Here is a 24,796-nt window from a genome sequence, read left to right on the forward strand (position 1 = left end):
ATCGGAGGTTAGGAAAAACAAAACAAAACAAAATACCATCTCTGCCAAGATGAGGGAGGCGATTAAAATTCTTTCCTTTGCTTTGCCTCGAAGGCTGCAGCCTGGTGAGGAGCTGTTACCAGTCTGCAGTCATTGTGTCTGCCCACTGGTCTGTGCCTGCGGCTCTGGCATGGCGTGTACGGGCTGACAACACAGAACCATGCTTGTCTCGGGTTTTTTTTTTTGGGGTGTGTGTGTGTGTGTGTGTGTGTGTGTGTGTGTGTGTGTGTGTGTGTGTGTCAAGTTTTCAAATGACTCCATACAGAGAGCCAGTTCTGCTGTGTTTTGAGCTTAACTCTGCACCAGTGTTCACATCACAAACTGAGCGGGACGACAAGGCCTGAAGATAATTTCCTTTTCCGCTGTATGCTGTTGGGTCTTTTTGGGGGGAAGTTCGGGACAGTTCAAGGAGACGGTTTCGCTATAGTCCTGGCTGTCCTGGAACTCACTCTGTAGACCAGGCTGGCCTTGAACTTACAGAGATGCACTTGCCTCTCCCTCCCGAGTGCTGGGATCAAAGGTGTGTGCCACCAAGCCTGGGCGATTCAAAACAAATAGATGAGCGATCCAAGATGGCATTTCAATACTAGAAATAACCTCAGACACTGATAAGAGGAGAAAGGGAGGGAAGGAGGGCCAGCCTGGTCTCCAGAGCGAGTTCTAGGACAGCCTGACACAGAGAAACCCTGTCTGGCCGGGATGAGGGGCACAGGGAATACAGGTGGAGTGCTTGCCTATCATCTGTAAGGCTAAGTTAATCCCCAGCACTGGAAGAAAAAAAAAAAAAAAAAAAAGACAGGAGCCATGCCTGTAAAGAGTAAAATAGCCAACTGTAGAATCGTAAAATTAACTTTAGTAAAGTTAGCTCTAGGACTGGGGAAATGGCTCAGTGGGTAAAGGTTTCCGTGCGAGCATGAGGCCCTGAGTTCAGGCCCCCAGCACCCCACCCCAGTGCATCTGAGTCCCTGGCCCTGGGTTGCTGTGGGAGACAGACAGGCAGATCCACAGCACACTCTTGCTAATGGTGAGCTCCAGACTCAGCGAGAGACCCTGTCCCAAAGATTACAGTGGAGAGTGACCAGAAAGCCACCTGACATAGACTTCCAGCTTCTACATCCATGTATACATATATGCATGCACGCCTGTATACACAGGAAAAGGCAAGCATACATAACACACACAGACCTCAAAGCAACCTCTCTACCTAAAGATACTGTTAAAAAAAAAAAACTGTAACAAAGAATTATAACTAGAGCCAAAGGAAATAACGAGAGTGCAAATTAATAATCTAGAAAATAGAAAAATCAATAAGACTGAAGGTTGGTTCTTTGAAAAGATCAACAAAAAATTGATAAAAACCTTAGCAAGGCTGTTGAAGCAACAAAGAAAAAGATTTAAATTACAGATAGCATATAAACTGTTGTTGTTAGAATGTTTCCCAGGGGCTGGGGAGGTAATCAGCCGAAATGCTTGCCGCCGTGAAAGCATGAGGACCCGAGTTCAGATCCGTCCACATCAAAAGCTGGGAGCATCCCTGAACACTTTCTTCCCAAAACTGGGGGACTGAGACACGAGGGTCCCTAGATCTCATTGGCTAGACAGTCTAGTCAATCAGTGACCTGAAAGGTACAAACAGTTCTGCTCTTTACTGTTGGAGGGGAGTGTGGAGACAGGGTCTTGCTCTGTAGCCTCAGGTGGTTTGGGAGTTGCTATGTAGACCAGGGTGGCCTCAAGTTTGCTACATCCCTCCTGCCGCTGCCTCCTGAGAGCTGGGTTCACCTCCCGAGAGCTGAGTTTACAGGGAGTCACTTCAAGCTAAGCTATTAAGACCAGAAAACAGGAAGCCAGAATACCTTCTCTGCCGTTCTGTTTATGTACGTTGCCCTATTTTTGTTAGCTCTAGATTCAAAGACAGATGCTGAACTAAATGAAAACAACTTAACACTCCTCAGTCGTGTGGCCAGGTGCAGGATTCCACCAGGAAAGGATGCTTCCTAAACTCTTGGAAGGATTGGAGAAAATACCAGGACTGCAAAGATGTTACCCAGCATGTGAAGTGGCACCCCAACAATGTGTTTCCCTGTCCCTTCAAGACAGAACAAGACCACCTGGGTTCTACTGCAGCTCTGAGGGGCACAATGGCAGCTAGCCCTTGCTGGGCCTTGAGTGAGAAAACGGGTTATATAAGGGATGCGTTGCCCTTACCACCCACCTACACTGGTCTAGGGGTCACTCATTGGAACCCCCATTCCCACCAGCAGCATATCTGTGGTCTATTTGCCAACAACTCTCACCCCTACCGGCCTACCTGCCTGGGTTGATCATACCACTCCTTCCCTCTAGATCCCACAAGGATTTCCAAAGCAAGTGACCACATCCACTCTGGTCCCTCTCTGTCCCCATGTCCTCTTTGAATGTGATGTGGTGCTGCTTCCAGACACAAATCCCTCTCGCTGCCCAGTGAAGTCCTGGTCCTCAGGGTGGGGGCCGCGGTCTGATGATTGGACCCCGGCCTTCACCTTCACCTCAGGGATGTGAGATTGTTTTGTGTTCTCCCTCTGTGGTATTTGTAATTGAACCCTGGGCTTGTTGTACGTACCGGGCAGACGCTCTAACCTGACTCCACAGATTCTTACATTTTGCTACCACAGCCACTCTGACTTCCTTCGGCCTCCTGATCATCACGTCCAGGCTTCTCAGTCTGGCTTGCTCATCTCTTCCCTCCTCACCTCTCTCCACCTTTCCCAACAATCCACAAGCCCTCAGGCCTACACCCAGGTGCCCCCTCATCTCTTCTCATTTGCCTTCTTGAAAAAAAGGTCAAGGAGACTGCGAGATGGAAGGCTATGACCCCTCATGCCTGCACACATCACTTCCTGGGGATGGCCCCAGTGCACACCAGGATCCTCTTCCCAGTGTCCCAGGCGTTCACTGTCTACCCGTGGCTCTGCCGTTGGATACTTTTCTACTTCTGTACGTGGGCCAACCCATTCCTTAAATCTCCCATTGCCTACACTTCCCTGCCTCCTTCCCAGGCCTGCACACTTAACTCCCCCAAAGTCTTTCCTCCTCCGTCTAACCCAAGCTTCAACTGTAGTTTAAATCCATTTCCTGGAAAGGATTATGCTTTCCCTAAACACCCAGAGAACTGAGGCCACTAGTGACCTAAAAAAGAAATATAAAAAGCAATAAATCCTTCCTCAATCATTGATTCAGATTTTAAGAAAGGAGAAAAGAAGCCTGCTAAGGAATAATTCATAAGCCCAGGGGTCAGCCAGGATTGTTTACTTCGGCACACAAGCCGGCATCCTGTGACTTTCCTGTCAGCCCAGGTGAGGTTTACAGACCGCAGAAGCCCAGGGCACCATGAATGCACTTTCACCTCAACGACGAACACTTCCCAAACAACTCTAGAATGTGCCAGAGCCTTTCCCGAGATAGCTCTTTTAATTCTTCCTCACAGGTCTAATAGGTAGGTGAAATTAGGATCACTGTTACAAACAGTACAGATAAGGAAACTGAGGCAGTGATGAAGAAGGCCCAAGGTTAGAGATTTCAAGCAGGCCAGCTGGTCTCTTCTGGATTCCTAAGCAGTGACATTCACCCATAAGGCTGCAAAGTAAAGGCACCAAATAGAAGGAGGAAATGTAACCATGTGGAATTCAAGGCCCTGGTGGGCAGGAGGTGACAGACGTGTGGCTTGGGTCAAGATGGCCACAGCTCTGGGTGGTTTGCCCGCTTGCTTTCTTCCCCATGGGAGAGAGGAATTCCAGGAAAACAGAAAGCTATTATTGATAAGAAAAGAAATTCTCGGGAGCCCTGGAGTGGGCTGTGGCTACCATGCTGATCCTACATGGAATGCAGCTTAACCTGGGCACCCAGCCCTACAGTGACATGTTTGCACGGGGACCATCACAGAAGTGTGGCTCCTACAGCCAGTCAGGTGTGGTGGCTCCTGCCGAGCTCCTGGGGAGGCTGGGAGAGGGGGGCTGCTTTGAGTTTTAAGCCAGCCTGGGCTACAGACTCCAGAGTGAAATGCCATCGTTACATGTCTTTTCTTTTTGCTTGTTTTGAGACAGGCTGGTGGCGCTTGTCTGTAATTTGAGCACTTGAAAGGCTGAGGCAGGGGACCTGCTGCAACTCTGAGGTCATTCTGGGCTATAGAGTGAGAACCTGTTTTAGAAAAGGGACTTTTTGAATCATATTTTTGAAATATAATTCATAGACTATAAACCGCCTATTTTATAGGTAAGTGTACTGGCTGGTTTTTTGTGTCAACTTGATACAAGCTAGAGTCAACAGAGGAAGGAACCTCGGTCGAGGAAGATCAATTAGTGATCCATGGCGGAGGGCCCAGCCCATTGTGGGTGGTGCCACCCCTGGGCTGCTGGTCCTGGGTTCTATAAGAAGGTGGGCTGAGCAAGCCATGGGAAGCAAGCCAGTAAGCAGGACCCCTCCATGGCCTCTGTATCAGCTCCTTCAAAAATAGAGCCATCCCAGGATGATAAAAATGGCTGTCCTGTATTTTCTCACACGGTCACTTTAGAATCTGATTCTATGTAAGATAAAATTTCCAAGTTTCTCCATTATCTTATACATTTTTTCTGTATATATATATATATATATATATATATATATATATATATATATATATATATATATATTTTTTTTTTTTTTTTTTCTATTTTACTTTACTGTTTTTGAGTCAGGGTCTCATGTAGCCCAGGCGGGCCTCAAACTTGCTATAGCTGAGCATGACCTTGAACTCCTGGTCCCCCTGCATCTCCTTCACCAGTGATGGGATTATAGGTGTGCTCCACCACATCTGCTGTACGCACCATGGAGACGGAACCCAGAGCCTCCTGCGTTCTAGGTGAGCTCACTACCCTCTACACTGCATCTGCAACCCAGATCCTTATTTTTAACACACTTGAGAAGAAGTTTTTCTCTTCATTTTCATATAGGACTAGCAGAATTGGGGAGGCGAGGAAACTCCTTAGTCTAAATATATTAGGAGTGTTTACGTATTTCATTTGAATTTTCCATCTTTGGATTTATCACCCATCCCCCGCTCTGCTTCTATTCTGTCTCTCAACCTCTGTCATGGCCTTTCTATCACTGTCTGTATCTCCCCCTCCTCCTTCTCCTCCTCTATATCTATCTATCTCTATCTCTACCATCTGTAGCTCTTTTCACTGTTTCCCAGGGGATGGAACCAGGGCCTCACACACACTAGGTCTACCACCGAACTCACAACTCACCCCACCCACAGCTCACCCTTCACCTTCTCATCTCTATTCTAAATAGAAACAACCATGTGACCTCATGTCATCGCTGTCAAGCTTTTCCATCACATGACTTCTTTTGCTATTAAAACTCCGAGACACAGTGATGGTGAATCCATTTTTCCTAGAAAGGAACTGTGCCCCTGTCGCCCAGGAGGGCGCCACCAGAGCACAAGAGGGAAGGCCTCCACTTCTCAGAGGAATGAAAGGCTGTTGACTCAGTCGTTCCAGAGCCACCACAGGGAGAGTGGGACCCGGGACTGGGGTGACACACGTCACAAATGACCCCAGCGCAATGTAGCTTTCACCAAGGCTGGCAATCAAGTTTCTATGACTCAACTCAAAGACAGTCACACATGGGACTGAAGGCCTCTTGGAGCCAGTTAAAACGCTTCATATTTGGTAAGGGAGCTGAAGGACTGGAAATATTTTCCATATAATAAATTTTATGGAGAGCATGGCCCCAAAGACCTGCAGTTAAACAATTGGTAGGAAGAGAGGAGGAGGGAGGTAAGGCGAGGAGGAACAGCTCCTTCAGCATCGTGTTTCTCAGAGGGTAGTATTTTTAAAGTTTGGGCCTTTTCCCTGACTCAGAACTCAGGTTTGAGCCCCTTCCTCAAATGGCAAGGACTGTGCGGGGTGCCCTTCGAAAGCTCGCTCTACAGGTCCAGCAATGCCTGTGCTTTGAGTTCAATTCCCAGCAACACACAAACAAAACTCATCTAATATTTTAAATTTCCAAAACTGCAAGTGCCAGGAGTGGGAAACATGGATGCTCTTCCAGGCGACCTGAGTTCAGTTCCCAGCACCCATCCATGTCTGGCGGCTCCCAATCACCTGCAGTTCCTGCTTCAGGTGATCTGACCCCTCCTCTACGGCACTCTCAGGCACCTACATTCACATGTGCACATATTCACATACATATATCTACTAAAAATAAATCTTTAGCTGGGCTTGGTAGGACATTAGTCCCAGCACTTGGGAGGCAGTGTCCGGAAGATCTGTGGTGATATATTGTATATCAAATAAAGCTTGCCTGAGGATCAGAGGACAGAATAAGCCACTAGATTAAACATAGAGGCCAGGCAGTGGTGGCACACACCTTTAATCTCAGTACTTGGGATCTCTGTGAGTTCAAAGCCACCCTGGGCTACATGAGATTGATTCAGACTAGGAGAGAAACAGACCCAGGCAGTGGTGGACACACACCTTTAATCCCAGTATTTGGGAGTCACACACCTTTAATCCCAGCACTTGAGATCTCATGCCTTTGCTACCAGTATTTGGGAAGCACACACTCCATTAATCCCAGCACTAGGAAGAAAGTGATATGGCTGGGTGGAGAAAGGCACATAAGGCGTGAGGAGACAGGAACCAGATCCTTTCCGGCTGAGGACTTGGGGCATTCAGTCAGAGGATTCCTGGAGTTGGTGAGGTGAGACGTGGCAGTGGCTTGTTCTTTGTCTCTCTGATCTTTGAGCATTTACCCCAATATCTGGCTTCGGGTTTCTATTATAAGACCATTTAAAATTAGAGCAACGAAGACCTTTGTGAGTTCAAAGCCAGTCAGAGTTACACAGTGAGACCTTGTCTCAAAAATAATAACTGGGGGCTAGAGAGATGGCTCAGTGCTTAAGAACACATGTTGCTTTCCAGAGGACTGCATGGCAGCTCACAGGTATCTGTAACTCCAATTCCAGAGGGTCCAATGCCCTCTTCTGGCCTCAGGGACACCTGCCACACACATGGTGTGTAAGCATAAATGCAGGTAAAACATTCATACATATAAATAAATCTTTAAAAATAACATGACAGTGTCTGAAGTAAAACAGTTTATGTAAAACACAATAATAAAATAAATCCTTTTTTTAAAAAGAGGTAATATATGGATAAACTCTCTCACATTGAGACGTTTTCTAATCTCTTAGTCCATGGCTTGAACTTCAGTCTGTCTAGCTTCTTTACGGGGATCGAACCCAGATCTTCTCTCTTGTATGCTTACAACAAGCACTTTACCCTCCATCTTCTCCCCTCCACCTTCTCAGCCCCCGCAGTGCGTTTTATATGCTGATCATACCTCCAGCTTAAACAAACAAACATTTTAGTTAAGGCTACTGCTGCAAAGCTCGCTAATCTCCTCCTCCCTGGGGTGTTAGATGTGTGACACCTGTGGCCGCGTCATTTGGAGCGGGCCGGGTATACTCAACACCAGTGACCTCCAGATCTCACCATGGTTTAGAGGGCCCTTGTGCTGAAGGCTGGATTCTCAGCGCGGTGATGTTGGAAAATGGGAATCTTTAAGAAGTAGGAGCTTCCATTGTTTGGGGTGTCTCAATAACCCCCCTGAGAGTGAATTGTAGTAAAACCCTAAAGCTGACCCTTAGTCTCTCTTGCTTCCTGTATCAAGACGCAAGATGTAATGCAGGGGCCAGGGAGATGATGGCCCAGAGGCTAAAGGTACCTGCTGCCAAGCCTGATTGCCTGAGTTGATTCCCAGAACCCATGTGGTAGAAGGAGAGAACCAACTCCTCAAAGCTGTCTTCTGACCTCCACATGTGACTATGACACTATGGCATGTGTGTGCATGGATACACACCCAATAAGTGTTCAAAAAAAGTTTTAAGATGTGTTTCCAGGGCCTGGAGAGATGGCTCAGAGGTTAAGAGCACTGGTTGTTCTTCTAGAGGTCCTGAGTTCAATTCCCAGCACCCACATGGTGGCTCACAACCATCTGTAATGAGATCTGGTGCCCTCTTCTGGTACGTAGGCATACATGCAGGCAGAATACTGTATACATAATAAATAAATCTTAAAAAAAGAAAAAAAAAAGATGTTTTTCCAGTACCACTTCCACAGCCATGATTTCATCGAGCTCACCAGAACTGAACAGATACAGACCCCATCCAAAGGTGTGTGCTAAATAAACTCCTTCTCATTACAACATTGTCTACCTAGGGTATTGTGTTACAAACAACTGACTAATAAATACAATCTCCAAGGCTCAATGAAGCCATAGCTTCCTTCTTGCTTGTGCAAGTCAGCAAGTCAACAGGACTGCTCGGATCCTTACAGACACTCAGGGACCCAGGCTGAGAGAGCAGTCACTTACCTCAGACTTGGCTCAGCTCCAGCTTCAATTGTAGTCCTCCATCAACCCATGAGTTGTATTGGAACGTGTTGCTTGGTGGAACACTGGTTAATGCTAAACATGTACTAGAACATCTTATTAGTACTATATGTTTTTGTTTTGTTGTTGTTTTTTATTTGGTTGGAGTTTTTGTTGTTGTTGTTGTTGTTGTTGTTGTTGTTCTTTGAGCCAAGGTCTCACTATGCAGCCCAGGCTGACCTCAAACTTGCTATGTAGCAGAGGCTGGCCTTGAACTTCCCATCTTTTGACCTCTACCTCCCAAGATGACAGGCATGCGGCACCACTCCTGGCCCATGCTTCTTTTGCATCTCTGCCCCCTTGGAACATCAGCTCCATTAGGACAAGGGCTGTCTTACTCACCAGCTCTATATCCCCAGGGACAAGCACCTGGCACATTCACTGACTGCAGGAATAAATGTTTTTATAGGAAGGTGGTTTGTATATGCGGTTGCATATGCAAATATATTCAACAGTGGTCAAATGGCAGTATGGGGCTGCAGATTATTTCCTGCTGGCCCTGGACTTTTCCCATTTGGGAAGAAAGATATGCTACTTTTGTACCAGAAAAATAAATTCTTATCTTTTGCCATGATGACTGGGTTTTCTACTGCCACACACCCCATCCAAGGCTTTCTTTCTAGGAAAGACAGCCCCTGGGGTGTAGTTGCTACACCTGCCCCCCACCGTTCTTCCTGGTATTTTGAGTTCAAACCCAGCCTCCCCCACCTCCATAAGGATGTGGGGGCACATCAGGCGAACGAGACAGCTCATCTCTCGACAGCTGGGGCCCTGGATTTTAATCTTGTCCTCTGTGAGGTTCCTGGCGCTATTTCCAAGGCTCATCAAAGCAGGGTATTCAGGAATACTGCGTGTGCATGGTGTGGATGTGGCCTCGCTTGCATAAAGCTGGAGAGCTGGAGAGGAGGATTGGGCTGCAGCTCCTAAAACATGCAAATTTATTTCTGAGACTTGAGATGGAGGGAACGACAGCTGTTCCAGTCATCTTCCCAGTGATGGGTTAAGAATGTTTAAAATTCACAGGCAGCAGCCAAGCTCTCTGATTCTCAGAAAATTGGTGTGCTCCGCTGTCTGCTAGGCCCTGAGAGCCCTGTAATGGGCTCTTCCAAGACATGAGGTTCAGCAGTGCTACCAGCTGTGGGGGACACATTCCAAGCCCCCCAGTAGATGGTGGAAACTGTGGCTAGTCCCAAGCTCTGTGTACTGCTATGTCTCTTCCGTATGACATGAATAGGATGTTTGTGATTTATAAATTAGGTTCAACAAAAGAGTAACAATAATAACTAATAATAACACTGGCCAGTCACAGCAATGTACTATCACAATACGAATAAAAGCCAGGTGGCTGGGTATATATATGGTGGTGCACGCTTCTAGTCTCAGCACGCTACTGGCAGAAGCAGGCAGATCTCTGAGTTCAAGGCCAGCTAGGGCTTATATAGTGAGACCTTGCCTCAAAATTAAAAAAAAAAAAAAAAAAAAAAAGATAAGCACAACTTATGAATTGTTTACTTCTGGAATTTTCCATCTCACAGTTTCAGACTACACTCACTTTACTGCAGGTAAGAGAAACCATGGAAAATGAAAAGCCAACTGTATAGAGCAAGGAAAACGATCCAATACAAAACAGGTTGGCCATGGAGGTACATGCATCTGATCCCAACAGAATCAAGAAGATCGAGAGCTGAAGGCCAGCCTCAAAAACAACACAAAACAAAGAAACACACATCTCATAGAGTCCCGAGTGAAGGCAGTCTGCAGAAGCATGTGTACCATATAAAGTATGCTTAAAGGGCACAAAGCCTTCGTGGTTCGGATGTGAAAAGTCCCCCATCAGCTCAGTGTGCTTGAACATTTGGTCTCTGGACGATGGTTCTATTTTGAAAGGTTGGTAAGACTTTAGGAGGTGGAGCTTTACTAGAGGAAGTGCGCCGTGAGGAGGGGCCTTGAGGGACCCCACATCTTAGCTACTCTCTTCTTCTTGACTGTGGTGGCCACACTGCAGTCAGACCCAACACTCCATGCCTTCCCACCGTGATGGACAGCATCCGAACGAGCCGGAAGCCAGAACAACCCTCTCCTCCTTTAAGCCGCTTCTCCTCCAGTAGTGTCACAGTAAGAAGGAAACTAACACAACTATCTACAGCACAGCAGTGGTCCTGGGGTGGTGTGAAGGCATGGGGCTGGAGGTGAGTTTCCCTAGGTGCTGGTAATACCGCTTCCTCGTCTGTGTGTGATGACTCTATCGGCTTGCAAACCAAATACCAAATTTACCACAGAGGTGGCAGATAACACAATCAGGATTTATTATTTATAGTTCTGGAGGCCAGAAGTCAGGAATGGAGGTGTCTGCAGAACCATGCTGCCTCCGAAGGTTCTGGAAGACAACCCACTCCTTACCTCTTCAGGTTTCCGGAAGCCACAGGCCTTCCTTCTGGCTGCATAGCTCACTCCAACCTCGGCCTCCTGACCCCTGGACTCCTTTGTGCGTCTACTTCTCTCTCACCAAACTTTCATTTGTTTGTTTGGTTTTTCAAGACAGGGTTTCTCTGTGTGGTCCTGGCTGTCCTGGATCTCGCTCTGTAGACCAGGCTGGCCTCAAACTCACAGAGAGCCACCCGCCTCTGCCTCCCGAGTGCTCGGATTAAAGACCACCACTCAGCTAGTGTTTCTTTATAAAACTTCCCTTCGTGGGTTTACTTTATTCATTCCTTCTTTCACTATCTTGGTCCCTTTTCCATTTCAAGATCGTTTTCTGGTTTTGTTTGGTTTTGGTAAAATGAGTTTCCAGAAGACCTGCTTTCTAGTCATAGGCATGGACTTGGCTACAGATGTGAGAAAGTCCATTCTCTCTTAAGTTTCTTGGAATTTTCCATCTTCTGTGGTTAGGTCTTGTCTTTAAACACATGGGGACAAGGGCATGTGAGGAGGCAAAGCCACTGAAGAACATTTGAGTCACTTTGGGGCCATGCTTACCTTTTCTTGCATGCTGGTGTTCAAAGCCAGCCAGCTCTATGGTCCTGTCCTGTATAATTGTGGAAGTTCAACGGCCTTCCTACCTTCTCTCTTATTTTCTCTGTTCTCCTCACTCAAACTGGCAGGCTTCTACTCCCTGCCCCTTAAAGATTTATTTATTTTCCTATGTATATGGGTGTTTTACCAGCACATGTGTCTGGGCACAGTACATTTTTGCCCCATGCCCATAGAGGCCTGAAAAGGGTGTCAGATCCCCTGAGACTAGAGTTAAAGACAATTGTGAGCCACCATGTGGATGCTGGGAATTGAACCCAGGTCCTCTGGAAGAGCAGCCAGTCCTCTTAACCACTGAGCCATCTCTCCAGCTGCCTTCCCCATTGTTGTTAGATCCAGGATGGTAACACCTCCATACACTACGATTAAACTGTTATCTTCACAGGGGCCACGGTAACCATCCTGGCAGAAGCAAAGATATTCTAAAGAGAAGCACAGCAACGGCCCTAAGAAGCTGGAATTTCCCCAGGAGTCTCATGCTGGGAGGAGAAGGCTGAAAGCTGGGCATCCAGGGGAGGAACTTGTCTCCCAGGAAGAGTGATCGCATGATTCTGACAACTTGTCAAAGCATTCGTACTCTGGAGACCGGCTCTCCTTGCTCCTCTTCTCCACGTGGCCAGACTGAATGAGTCTTCTTCCTCTGTCTTTGCCTCTTTAATTGGCCCATGGAGGATAGGTGACCTGAGCCTCACTTGTTAAGGCCTTGACCCTGACAGCTCCGACCACACTACCCTCTACTGTTAGGTGGGTATGAAATTCACCCAGCCATGCACACACACTTTCCTAACTGGATTATCACACGTCAGTAAGAAAGTTTTTAAAGGTCAGTTTACAACTTCTCAGAGAAACACTCATTAATCACCATGAGGCACCCTATACACATCCAATAAAAAAAATAAAAATAAAAGATCACAGTTCCAGACCTCTCACAGCCCAGCTCTCCCACCACTGCATCCCAGTCCTGATCTTCCAGGGATGTGTGGAAACATCCTTATCACTTAACACATGGTTTTGGAGTGATGGGGTTGCAGTGTGCAGTGGCCAATCAGAGGCTGTACAAGTGCTCCACTAAGGAGCCAGATCCCCACCCCTATGCATTTTATTCGCTGATTTTCCTCCATCATCCAAAGGGACAAAATCCTTTAGCAAATGACAAGCTAGAGACCACGGGACCACGTAGACTCCATGCTTGTGTCAGCTCAGTCTATAATTTTTGACAGATGTTAGTGAACTTGGGGATTCCTGGGCTGTGGACTTGGTGCCTGTAACCCCAGATGGCAGGGGAGGTGGCCTGCACTCCGTGCCCAGAGGACCCAAAAGGCATTTCTTAGTGAATCACCCACCATGACTCATGCCGGCTCCCACATCTGGCAGATATGGGTTACATCACAGTCCTTAGTGTCCTGTGTGTTCCTGGGAACGCTCTGCCCAGAGTCAAGTGCACCAGCTGTAGTGGCCGGCCGCATTCACACGCCTCCCTGTGTTATGCGTCATACTGATGGCCACACACTATGGGGGCTGGCCTCCGTTTCCAGTCCCAGAAGCCTGAGCTGGCTGAGAGAAGGCCACCTTCCTGTCCCTTTCTCATGGGCCTAACAAATCACCAGGAAAGGCAAATTTTGAGCCCAGAGCAATACAATTCTCTGGTAATCAGTAATAGCCCCTAGGATCACTCCATGATGTTAACGGCGAGATGTAGAGGCTGACAAAAAACCAAAATAACATAAATTTCATTCTTCCGAGGCTTGCTGATATGTGTCCTAATTGTAAAGCCAAGATTTAAAAAAAAAAAAAAATGCTGACAAATAGAATAATTTGTCATTTCTGGTTAGATAATGACACACACAAAAGTGTGGTCCAAGCCTCACTCTTTGGTCCAAAATATGTGGATTTGTTAAATTTAAAAAAAAAAAAAAAAAAAAAAAAGACTGGGGATGTTAGTTTGGTGGGTAGCTCTTCTCTAGCATTCACAAAGCCTGGGCTTGATAACTAGCACTCAATCAACAAGGTGTTAGCACTGGGGGATGGGGCAGAGGCAGGAGGATCAAAGATTCAAGCTCAATTTGAGCCATAGGTCAGCCTACAGCCAAAAACAAGGTTGAATGTGCAGTTCAGTAGTCAAGAGCTAAGCCATTATGGGGGAGGCTCTGGGTTCTATCTATCACTAATGGTGAAAAAAAAATTCATTAAAAAAATCAAAACTAACAAAAAGAAAAGGCAACTAGGTACGGTTATTTCCAAGCCTTTGAAATACCAGCTGAGATTGTTTATTTTTGTTTCTTAATCTACAAATATATTCTTTAAATAAATAAATAAATAAATAACCAAAAAGAAGACAGACAGAGATGGAAAGAAAAATTCGCTGATCCAGTCATAGATGGGATACTAGAGAGCCTCCTAGAGGCTGGCAGAACTCCCCAGACTTTAAACCTGCCACATCAGCATCTCCGGAGGCCAGCAGCCCGAATCAAGAGGCCGTGGCGGGTGGGGGTAGTGGGATTCCCCTGAGCGGCCCACAGGAAGTACTGGTTCCCATATAGGCTACAGGAGCTGCCTGTCTACACCAAAACTTCAAAAGAAGAGAAAGGCGAGAGAAGGAAGGGGAAGGGAAGAGTCTATAAGGCTACCCTTCCCCAACAGACATGCGACCCCAGAAGCTGATACTGCAAGAGCAGGACCAGCAACAGGGTCCTGTGTAGCGGGGACGTGGGGGATGGGGGTGGGAGTGGGGGTGGGGGGTGCGCGAGGCACATTGGCATTGGTTACCGTGTGATCTAGCAATCCCTAAGCATACCACTGGGAGCAGGGACTCAGACAGGAGCTTGCACATCTACGTTCACTGCGGCATCGTTCACTGCAGCCCAAAGGAAGCAAGCCAAGTCACGTGAGTGGATGGAGAAGATGGAGTGAAGAAGGAAGGGTCACTCTGTCTGACATGCAGGAGGGCTGGAGAGATGGCTTGGTGGATAAAAGTGCTTGTCCTGAAGACAGGCGGTGGTGGCACACGCCTTTAATCCCAGCACCTGGGAGGCAGAGGCAGGTGGATCTCTGTGAGTTTGAGGCCAGCCTGGTCTACAGAATGAGTTCCAGGACAGGCTCCAAAGCTACACAAAGAAACCCTGTCTCGAAAAACAAAAACAAAACAATAACAACAAAAGTGCTTGTCCTGTGAGCCTGATGACCTGAGTTTGATCTCCAGAAACCACAATAGAAGTAAAAAAACCAAACTCCTAACAGTTGTCCTCTGACCTCCACGTGTGCACACCTATACTCTCACATACCCTCCCCATACACCCAACACACACACAGAGTAATAATTAGGAGCTGGGGAGATGACTTGTCAATTAAGAACTTTTACTGATCTTGGAGAGGACCCAAGTTCAGCTCACAACACAGGCAGCTTTACAAAGACTATAACTCCAGGTTCAGCAGATCTGATGCCCTCTTCTGGCCTCTGAGAGTACCTGCACCCATGTGCACATACCCACACATAGACATGCACATTGATTGTTTATATCTCAACAAAACATGGAGACAGACCGTTGCTTAGCTATGCTCAGGTGTTGGTGAAGGTTACTGAGGAGACTAGCTCAATCTGTAAAATCATGAGGGCTGAAATCTGTGCCCAGTATGTACTCCAGGCCAGAGGAGTCTATTGGACTAGCTTTAAGAAAGACTCGGGAGAACCTGGCATTTCCCCAGGACCTGCTGAGGGCCGGCTGGCAGGCCTCAGAGTCCACATTACATAACCATCACGCTGCCAGCTTCCAGAGTCTTACAACACCAAGTGAACTACGAAGGGTTCCAGGCTCAGACAGTCAGCTGATACTGAGCGTGCCTTCTGGTCCCCGGTGCCACTATTTACCAGCTAAGTGACTCTGCTTCTCTCTCAGATGAGTGGATTCAAGCATTATTTTGAAAGAAGAGTTTATCTTTCATCTTTTCCTTCCATTTCTCTGAGCATTCTAGGTGCAAAGAAAAACTCCAGCAAGGAGAAAATTCCACCCGACAACAGCTCTTTTGAGCTTTTCAGTAGTCCAGACCTTTGAGTGAGTAAGCTTTCTCCTCCACTCCCGGTGATAGACAGACCGAATGAAGTTTCTCCTCTGATCTGTGATTCTGACCCTTTTTCTCCACCAGCAAGCAGTGTGTGGTGATCCTGTACAGGGGATGGGGATAGAAAGGCATTTCCTGGGAGAAATCACTTGTGCTCTTGGAGGCTGACCCCTGAGTCCATGGATCTGAACTCTGGCCAAGCATCTAAATAAAATAGTTACACTCCTTCACCCTCAGACCGGCAGCCCCGGAACACTGCTCACACTTGGCCTAGAAAGCCATACTGAGGGTCTGCCATGAAGTCTAAAGGCTTGTCATCTGAGAAAACTTAAACTTTCCCCTTTTGAGACTTTGCTAATTAATAGTTCCACCAAAAACCCATCACTCCACATGGGCCCAGAGAAGCACCTTCTGTCTCAGCATCCTGGGAGCTCAAATGTGTCCAGAGAAAACACACTTGTTTCATTGGTATGATTTTGCAAAACAGAAATGCCTCTGGATCAGAGCAATATGGGACAAGGAGATGGGTTCTTTGTCCGTGGTGGTCAGGAGGAGTTTAACTTTTTTTTGAGGAGTTTAACTTAATCTTTTTTATATGTATACAATAAGGTTGTAAGTAGCACTCTTATCTTACACAGTGCCCCCCCCCCAATATACCCATTTAAGAATGAGTTGTACAGGCTAGCAGTGTAGCTCAGTGGTAGAGTGTTGGCCTAGCATCCCCGAGGCACTCTGTGTGAGCTCTAGCATTGCAAATAAATAGATAAATTTATGACAGTCTACCTCAGAGTATGCCATTTCTGGAATACTGAAGGAGAGGTGATAGAGGTTTCCTGATGCCCCTGTTCCTGCCCCTATGCACACTCTGACTACCTAGATGCTGATCAGTGAACTCTCTTCCTCACTGCGTGTTTGGGCTGAAAACATACACTTCCTATCTCCTCCCAGCCTCCTGTGCCGCATCTGCTTGTCCCTGGGTAGGATGGAGGAGATGTGAGCTGGTGATCCTGCTCAGTGGCAGAGCACTAGCCAATGTGTACATGGCCCTGGATTTGATCTCTAGCAATACAGGAAATTAGAAAGAGGGGGAAGAGAAAGGGAACGGGAGGGCAGAGGGGTAGAAGAAAGGAAAGACCCAGGTGAAATGGCCAATATCCACAAACCCCAGTACTAGGGGATGATGGCAAAGGATTCTAAGTTCAAGGCCAGCCTTGGCTACATAGTGAGTGTGAGGCCAGGATAAGAAGCATGGAATCCTGTTTCGAAGGGAAAAAAAAAAAAAAAGCACCCTTTTTGCTCATGATTACAGAGGCCCGGGAGATCTGAAAGCATGACATAAAACAGAACGTATGGCCAGCTAGACTTGGTACCATCTCAGACCAGCCCTGTCCTCATTAGGGCTGTGTGGGAGACACAAGCTCAGTGAAACTACCTGCAGAGCAGACCCAAGAGGAGGAAGAACAAAGTCTTCCTCACAGAGCATCACATGTTGCCCATCAACCTATCCTTTCTTCCCCCACAAGAGCGAATTCAGCTCATGAAGTAAACACCACCATCAATATATATTGAGTGTTCACCATATATATAGCCCAGAAGTAAGATAATATACTATATTCTAAAACACTGCCAAGACTCTGAGAACATTTTTGGCACATTTAAACAACAGTATGGCCATAAATTATGTAGAGGGAGAATTTTCTTAGTATATTTCACAAAAACTACACTAAAACCTGCTAGCAGCAGAATTCAGTGCTGCACACTCACACGGTAAGGCTTCAGTTTAATCAACGGCGACTTTTGATGTTTTACTTCACGCACCTCAGAAACATCACCAAAAGAATAGTTTTAATATTGCTTCCAAATTCAATCAGAGCAGTTGCATTTTTATGACAAGGGAACACTTGCAGGGCCATTCTTTATGGCACAAGTTATTAAACCCCACAGCCTTTAATCTACATTGCACGCTAAGTTAATGCATTTAAGCTGCCCTAGAGAAGTCATCCTTAGGCCGAGGTGCATCCACGGGAGATTTTGCTTCTGTTTTCTTTTTCAGCCTAAGAAGACATATTTTTTTTCCTCTCGACATCTTAAGAGTCATCTTTAATAATTGTCCCCTATCTCTCCGATGTCCCTCAACTCCTGACGCTGCCTCAGAAGTCATTTCTGCTCCCTCTGAAACACTCATCAGCTGCAGCCTCTGAGGGACTCCCGGGCACTCAAATCTAGCTCACTCACTGCCTGGAGGACACGAAGAGGCGAAACCCACAAACCCAGAGGGAATGGAAGCATCAGCATGTCCCAGCCTGCTCCATTCAAGTCCCACTGTGCTCGCAAGGACGGCTGCTCCTATTTTGTTCTATTTTGAGGGGTGGTGGTGCGCTAGGATACGGACATGTATATACCCCACACGCGATGAGGTACTGTGGCCAAAGGGGTTAGGTGGAGGACTTGTGGCTAACACAGCCTGGGTTCAAATCCTGCCTCTGACTCCCCCCATCAGAACTCATCTGGCCTGAGTTCTCTATCTCCCTTCTCCTAGGATAAGAATATTAGACATAACCATCTTTTTTGACACAATGTCCAAGAGTCAAAATAAAATTAATACCTATAGTCTCAAGGCTGAAGCTGTCTGTAGCTCTAGAATGCACAAAGCCATAGGTTTGATCCCCAGCACCACACACAACCATATGATAGTAGATGCCTATAGTTCTAGCAAGCAGATCAAGTTCAGGGTCATCCTCAGTTCCATAGAGATGTTGAGGTCATCCTGGACTACATGAGACCCTGTCTTCTCTTATTTCCCAAGACCTCCCCTGGCACACATACCATTCTTAGGGAATTTGGCCTCGTATTTTCACAGGTCCAGACTAATTGGTAAAGAGCGAGCCAACATCCTAAATTAGCTCCACAGCCTTAAGTATTCTTCAGAACAAGGTCAGATGTAAATTAACAAGGACAGCAGCCCCGAGAGAATTAGACCCACTTCTGTGGTGACTGAAGTAAGGATGAATGATTTGATGTCAAGACAGGATGGTCCCAATTTAGAACAACAAAACATTTCAACAGAGGCTCATGTTTTTAATGTGGAAAAAAAATGCCTATAAATGACCTCAAGCTTCACAGAAATCTAATTAGGCAAAGTTGAGCAGAAACCAACAGCTCTCCGAGATGAACGTTATGCTCATCTCATGGAAAGGAAAATGGAATGGAAAAAGATTAGTTAAGGGGTTGGTTGGGGAGATGGCTCGGCCAGTACAGAGCTTGCCCTGTCACGTGAGTTCGATCCCCAGCACTCACACAGAAGGCTGGGTATGGAGGCGGGCACTTAAAATTCTAGCACCAAGGAGGCAGAGACAGGCGGATCCGCAGAGCTCCTTAGCCAGCCAGTCTGACTGAACTGGTGAGCTCTGGGTTCAGAGAGAGACCTTGTCTCAAGGAATAAGGTGGAGAAGGATTAAGGAAGACACCTCTGGCCTTCACACCCATGGGCACACATGTATTCTACATGTACTACACACACACACACACAAATTAACATATTAAAAGTTAATAAAGGCAATACTAGTTGGGTTCAGTAGGTTATACATGTATACATATATATGTATATATACATATATGTACATATATGGAGCAATAATAGTTATAGAAGAAGGGATAGGAATTTGAGAGGGGGGTGGGGAAGACACCAGGAGTTGGGGGTGGGGAGAGAAAAGGGTGGAGATGATATAAATATAGTTTTCCCATGTATGAAATTCTACCAGCAAATTTAAAATTATGAGAAAAAAATAGCTATTGCGTTCCCATACCAGTTACATCAGAAAATTCCACTCTCACCAGTGACAAAACGGAGCTGTTCTTTGAAAGTTAAGATCTGTTTTTCCAACAGAAAAGCTGCGGAATGCGCTGGAGAGGCAGCTTGGTCGCCAGAGGACTCTCAGCATGCACAGAGCCCTGCGTTCCACTCCTCAGAACCACAAGAACCAGCATGGCGACACCCACATGTGACCCCAGCACCGGGGAGGTGGATGCAGGAGGGTCAGAGTTCAAGGTCATCCATGTCCACATAGCGAGTTCAAGGCTAATTTCGGATACATGAGACCTTCTCTTAAAAAGGGAAAGTACAAGGGGCCAGGAGAGATGGCTCAGTGGTTAAGCGCACTGGCTGCTCTTGCAGAAGACCTGGGTTCGATTCCCAGCACCCACAACAATCTGTAATTCCAGTTCCAGAGGCTCCAGTGCTTCCTTCTGACCTCCAAGGGCACCAGGCATGCATGTGGTGCCCATGCACACACAAAGGTTAAACACTTACACGTATGAAATAAATCAGTCTTAAAAACAAATACCAGCTTAACCCTCCTCCTCCATTGTCGTAGCAATGGAGATCTCGCTGGAAGGTGGCCCAGCACCGTCTGAAGTGACCTTTCAAAGAAAAGTGATTTCCTTCCGTTTCTCAATTTCTAATGCACGGGGGGGGGGGGGGGGGGGGGGGGGGGGGGGGGGGGGCATGCTCCTTGTGCGGCGGAGTCAGACATCAGGAGCTGACAGCCAGAGAAGACACAGAAGGGTGACAGGAGACCTTACATGGCCCTCTTGTTCACAGCAAAAGTGACTTCAGTTCCCTCAGGCTGATCCCCCGGGGAAGCCTGCACAAGAGGAAGAGAGTCTTGGATCCTTTAGCACCACTGATAAGTTTTGTAAAATAAATCTTTGAATTTAAAAAAAAAAAAAAAACAAAACAAAACAACACCAGCCAGGCAGTGGTGGCGCACGCCTTTAATCCCAGCACTCGGGAGGCAGAGCCAGGAGGATCTCTGTGAGTTCGAGGCCAGCCTGGGCTACAGAGCGAGTTCCAGGACAGGCTCCCAAAGCTACACAGAGAAACCCTGTCTCGAACAACCGAAAAGAAAAGGAAAAAAGAAAAAAAAAAAATTAAACTAGCACCGTGCCTCCATGTGGCAACTCATCCTCATTCAAACATGAGAGAAATTTATTCAAAAAGGCAACCCTGCCTTTCAGCTCTTTGGCCCTGTCATAATGAGAAAGAAATGGTTTTGTTGTCACTGTGAGATGCTGACTCTCCCCACTCTGAAGTGGGCAGGCAGGGGAAGAGTTCTTTATCTAGAGAGGCTTTGGCTATGAAACATCCTGACAAGATTGGCTGCAAGTCTGAGTTCTGTCCCAATGGGTTTCTTATTCATACAAATCAAAACACACCGCTCATCCTCCCTGAGACGTCCTGAAAGCGGCAGAAAGCAGCAGGCTGCCTCCCTCCTACCCCAACCTAGTTCTATGCCATCCCCGCTACAACCAGAGACTAGGCAGTCTAAAACAGCAAACAATGAAAATAGAATTCTACCTGAGATTCATATCAGTGGTGAGAAGCAAGCAGGGCGACCATCAGAATTATCGTATTAGAGGTCCAGGTATCCTGGGGCCATAAGAACAGAGAACAGACGGACAGCCAGACCTACAGTGAGACTTGATCTCTTATGTGTCTCTGATTCTCATCTACAAAACCAGACAATTAGATCATTCAATTTTTAAAAATAATTTATTTAACTTTATTTTATGTGCATTGGTGTGAGGGAGTCAGATCCCCTAGAACTGGGGTTACAGACAGTTGTGAGCTGTTATGTGGGTGCTGGGAATTGAACCCGAGTCCTCTGGAAGTGCTCTTAACTGCTGAGCCATCTCTCCAGTCCCATCATTCAATTTTTAAAGTTCTTCCCAACTATAGAAATCTTTATTTTGAGAATAACCACCCTCCAAAAAAAAACCTGTCATATAGTAGTTTTCAAGTCTATGCCTGCCTCATTTGCAATGACTCTTTTTTTAAGATTTTGTTACTTTTTTAAATGTATGTATGTGTCTGTGTGGGTATGTTCACGTGTGCAGATACTTAGGGAGGCGAGAGGTATTTGATCCCCCTGGAACCGGAACTACAGGCACCTGGTATGCAAAAAGTCCCAGTTATTCTTAGAGGACCTTATTTCTTTTCTAAAATGACCCCTGAGGCACTGGGTGGTTTTTCCTGTTTCTCTTCAAATATTTTATTTCACTGCATGGAATATTGAGAAACCCCAAGTCAGAAGCAGGTGTGTCCACCGTTTATAAGAGATCACAGCTGGGACAGAATAAAACAAACAAACAACAGGGGTAAGGGGGAATGGGGCAAAAAAAAAAAAAAAAAAAAAACAAACAACACATTTGACCTTGAATAGTTCTGTGCATAAAACCAGATTTTTTTTTTAGTGTGTACACTTGTATGAATGTATGCGTTTTGCATGTGTGCAGTGCCTGCAGAGGCCAGAAGAGGGCACCAGATCCCCCTGGAACTGGAGTTCCAGGCAGTTGTGAGCTGCCATGTGAGTGAAACTCATGCCCTCTGCAAGAGCAGCCAGATCTCTTAACCACTGAGTATTTCTCTAAGCATTTATTTTATTTGCTTAAATTCCACAGAGATGTAAGATCTGGTGTATTGCAAACAACACAAAATTCCATCCTGTTTTGATGAAATTGTTTTGCATGACTAAAAATCTACCAAGGGGCTGGAGACATGGTTCAGCCTTGGCTTTAAATACTTGCTACTCTTGCAGAGGACCTGAGTTCACTTCCTGGAGGAGCAAATGCTTTTGGATGTGTCTTCTGATAATCCCTTTTATTATTAACCTTCATGATTAAGCCTATATATTAAAAAGGTGTATTAACTCTACCTGCCCCCCCCAAAATCTATGAGAGACAGAAAGAAAATTTTCTATCCAAAAAAAGTGAAAGAAAGAATCCCTTCTATTTAACAGTTTGCTCTGCCATCCAGCTGTATTTCAGAAATAACTTATTGAGATAAACATATCACAACTTCAAAGCCATAAATAAAGGCTTATGTATTTTTTCATTTAAAAGATGGTTTTTCAGGGATGAAGAGATGGGTCAGAGGTTAAGAGCACTTAATGTTCTTAGCACCACGTTGGATGGTTCACACCGCTTGTAACTCCAGCTCCAGGGGAATCGGACACCCCCTTCTGGCCTATGCAGGCACTACACATGTGGCATACACTCACTCAGACACACACACACACACACACGCACACGCACACGCACACACGCATACATGAATGAATTTTGTTTGTTTTTCAAGACATGATTTCTCTGTGCAGTACTGGCTTTCCTGGAACTTGCTCTGTAGACCTTGCAGGATGGCCTTGAACTCAGAGGTCTGCCCACCTCTGCCTCCTCTGGAGAGCTGGAATTAAAGGCGTGTACTACCACTACTACCTGGCTATGTGAATAAGATGGTTTTCACATTACACCTCTTCTAAGACATTTTATGTGAAAAAGTCACTACATATTTAACAAAGAATTACAGCTAAGTAAAGCTTACTTAGAGCCTTACAGTGATTTTTTAGTCAATAGACAAATATAATTCGGTTCCCCTGTGGTGTACAAGGTCATGCTAGCCTTGAAATGTCACAAAACAAATAGATTTATTTCTTAGGCAAGTGCAAGCAATCCTGGCAGTTTACTGAAGCAACACTGTAAGCTTTTCAATTCCTCTAAACCCACCTCATGACCCAGGCTGGTATTCTGCGCTGGACTTTTGGAGACATTCTTCTGGTACTTTGTAGAGGCGATTTTGAATTCTTCTGCCTGTCTCATTTCCCAACCAGACTGTCACCCCCAGAAAACCGAACTGTGTCCTCCTTCTGTCCATTTAATTCCCAGAGAATGTGCCCTCAGAAGACACCTAATCTCTAACCTTACTTCCTTTAATTTCGGCATCTCACTTCTTATTACACAGGTAATATATTTAGCAGGGACTGTGGACTGCTCAGAAGAATTCATTTCCTCTTCCAGCCACAGTACAGCACTGTAGCTGGTCACGGAGAGATCAGTGACACTCTGCACATGGCAGTGGGACACAAATAAGGGACTAGATCTGAAGAGATATGGGCTACTTTAGAAACGGGGCCACCAGGTGGGAAATGAGTCTCCCCGACACCCACTCCTCCTAGTGACGGATTCGGCCATTTAGCTCAGCACTGGTCATTTAGGTGACAAGGCCCTGGGGAACAGAGCGGTCACAGGCAGTAGGGAAGCCATCTACCCTTCTAGAACATTCGCTGCTCCAGTGTAGGAATTACCTTCTTTAATCGACACAGTTGGGTATCTTGTTTTAGCACCTTGACTTTTTACGATGACTGATAATGTGTGTACTTATCATGGAGATACTGAGAATATATGTAAAGCAGAAGAAAAATCACCCTGGGCCCTCCTCTTCCTACCTGTCCCTTATTAATATTTAAGAGCAATTCTTTCTATGTGAATTGTTGCTATGTGAAAATAAAAACAACTGCAAAACAAATTTTCTACAGAAATGAAACCATACTGTCTGAATACTTTTTCTCATTTATCTATTTAATATGCTAATTTTTTCTGATAAAAATAACCATGTATATCATTTAAATGACTATCTACTATTTCATTGTTTGGGTGTACCAGAATTGGTATAGCCCACATTTCACTGTTAGATTTTGAGGTTGATTTTTGTTATTGTTGTTGTTGTTTGAGCTTGGCTTTTTTTTTTTCCTTTTAAAAATTCAATTATAGGGTCAACAAGATGGCGTAGTGGGCCTGCTACTGATGCGATGACCTGAATTCAACTCATGGGTCTCACACGAGGAAAGGAGAGAACTGACTCCTACAAATTTCCCTCCGGTGCACGCATGCACACACACATACACAAACACACAAACTAAATTTTAAAATGTACAATCCAATCTTAAGCAGCAGTGCAGAGAATATTCTTATATATGAGCTCTGAGACATCCCACACATTGTGTACTTTCTTCTACATCTCTAGTCTCCTTTCTGAAGGGACTCTTTGATGTTGCTATTTGGTTTTTATTTGTTTGTTTGTTTTATTTTGTTTTGCTGAAACAGGGTCTCGTACAGCTCCAGCAATCCTTAAACTCAATATGCAGCTGAGGCCATTCTGGATCTCCTGCTTCAACATTTTGTCTCTCTCCTTAGGGCTGTCGTGGAACTCAATATGCAGACCACACTAGCCTCGAACTCCTGATCCTCCTGCCTCTGCCTCCTTGACGGGCTTGAAGGTGTGCCCAACCCCCACCCAGCTTTGCTTCCACCTCTCAAGTGCAAGGGTTCCGAGCAGGCAGCGTCACACCTGGCGAGTCTCTAGTTTTCATCTATCCCTGCAAACAAA

General features: G+C 46.0%; 1 protein-coding gene across 1 annotated transcript in view; it reads right to left on the reverse strand.

Moving 5' to 3' along the window:
• The window catches only part of Pitpnc1 (phosphatidylinositol transfer protein cytoplasmic 1), a 283,056-nt gene that overhangs the window by 169,287 nt on the left and 88,973 nt on the right, over positions 1–24,796 (reverse strand). The window lies entirely within an intron of this gene.

The sequence above is a fragment of the Peromyscus maniculatus genome, chromosome 8, assembly GCF_049852395.1.
Source record: "Peromyscus maniculatus bairdii isolate BWxNUB_F1_BW_parent chromosome 8, HU_Pman_BW_mat_3.1, whole genome shotgun sequence".
Lineage (NCBI taxonomy): Eukaryota > Metazoa > Chordata > Mammalia > Rodentia > Cricetidae > Peromyscus > Peromyscus maniculatus.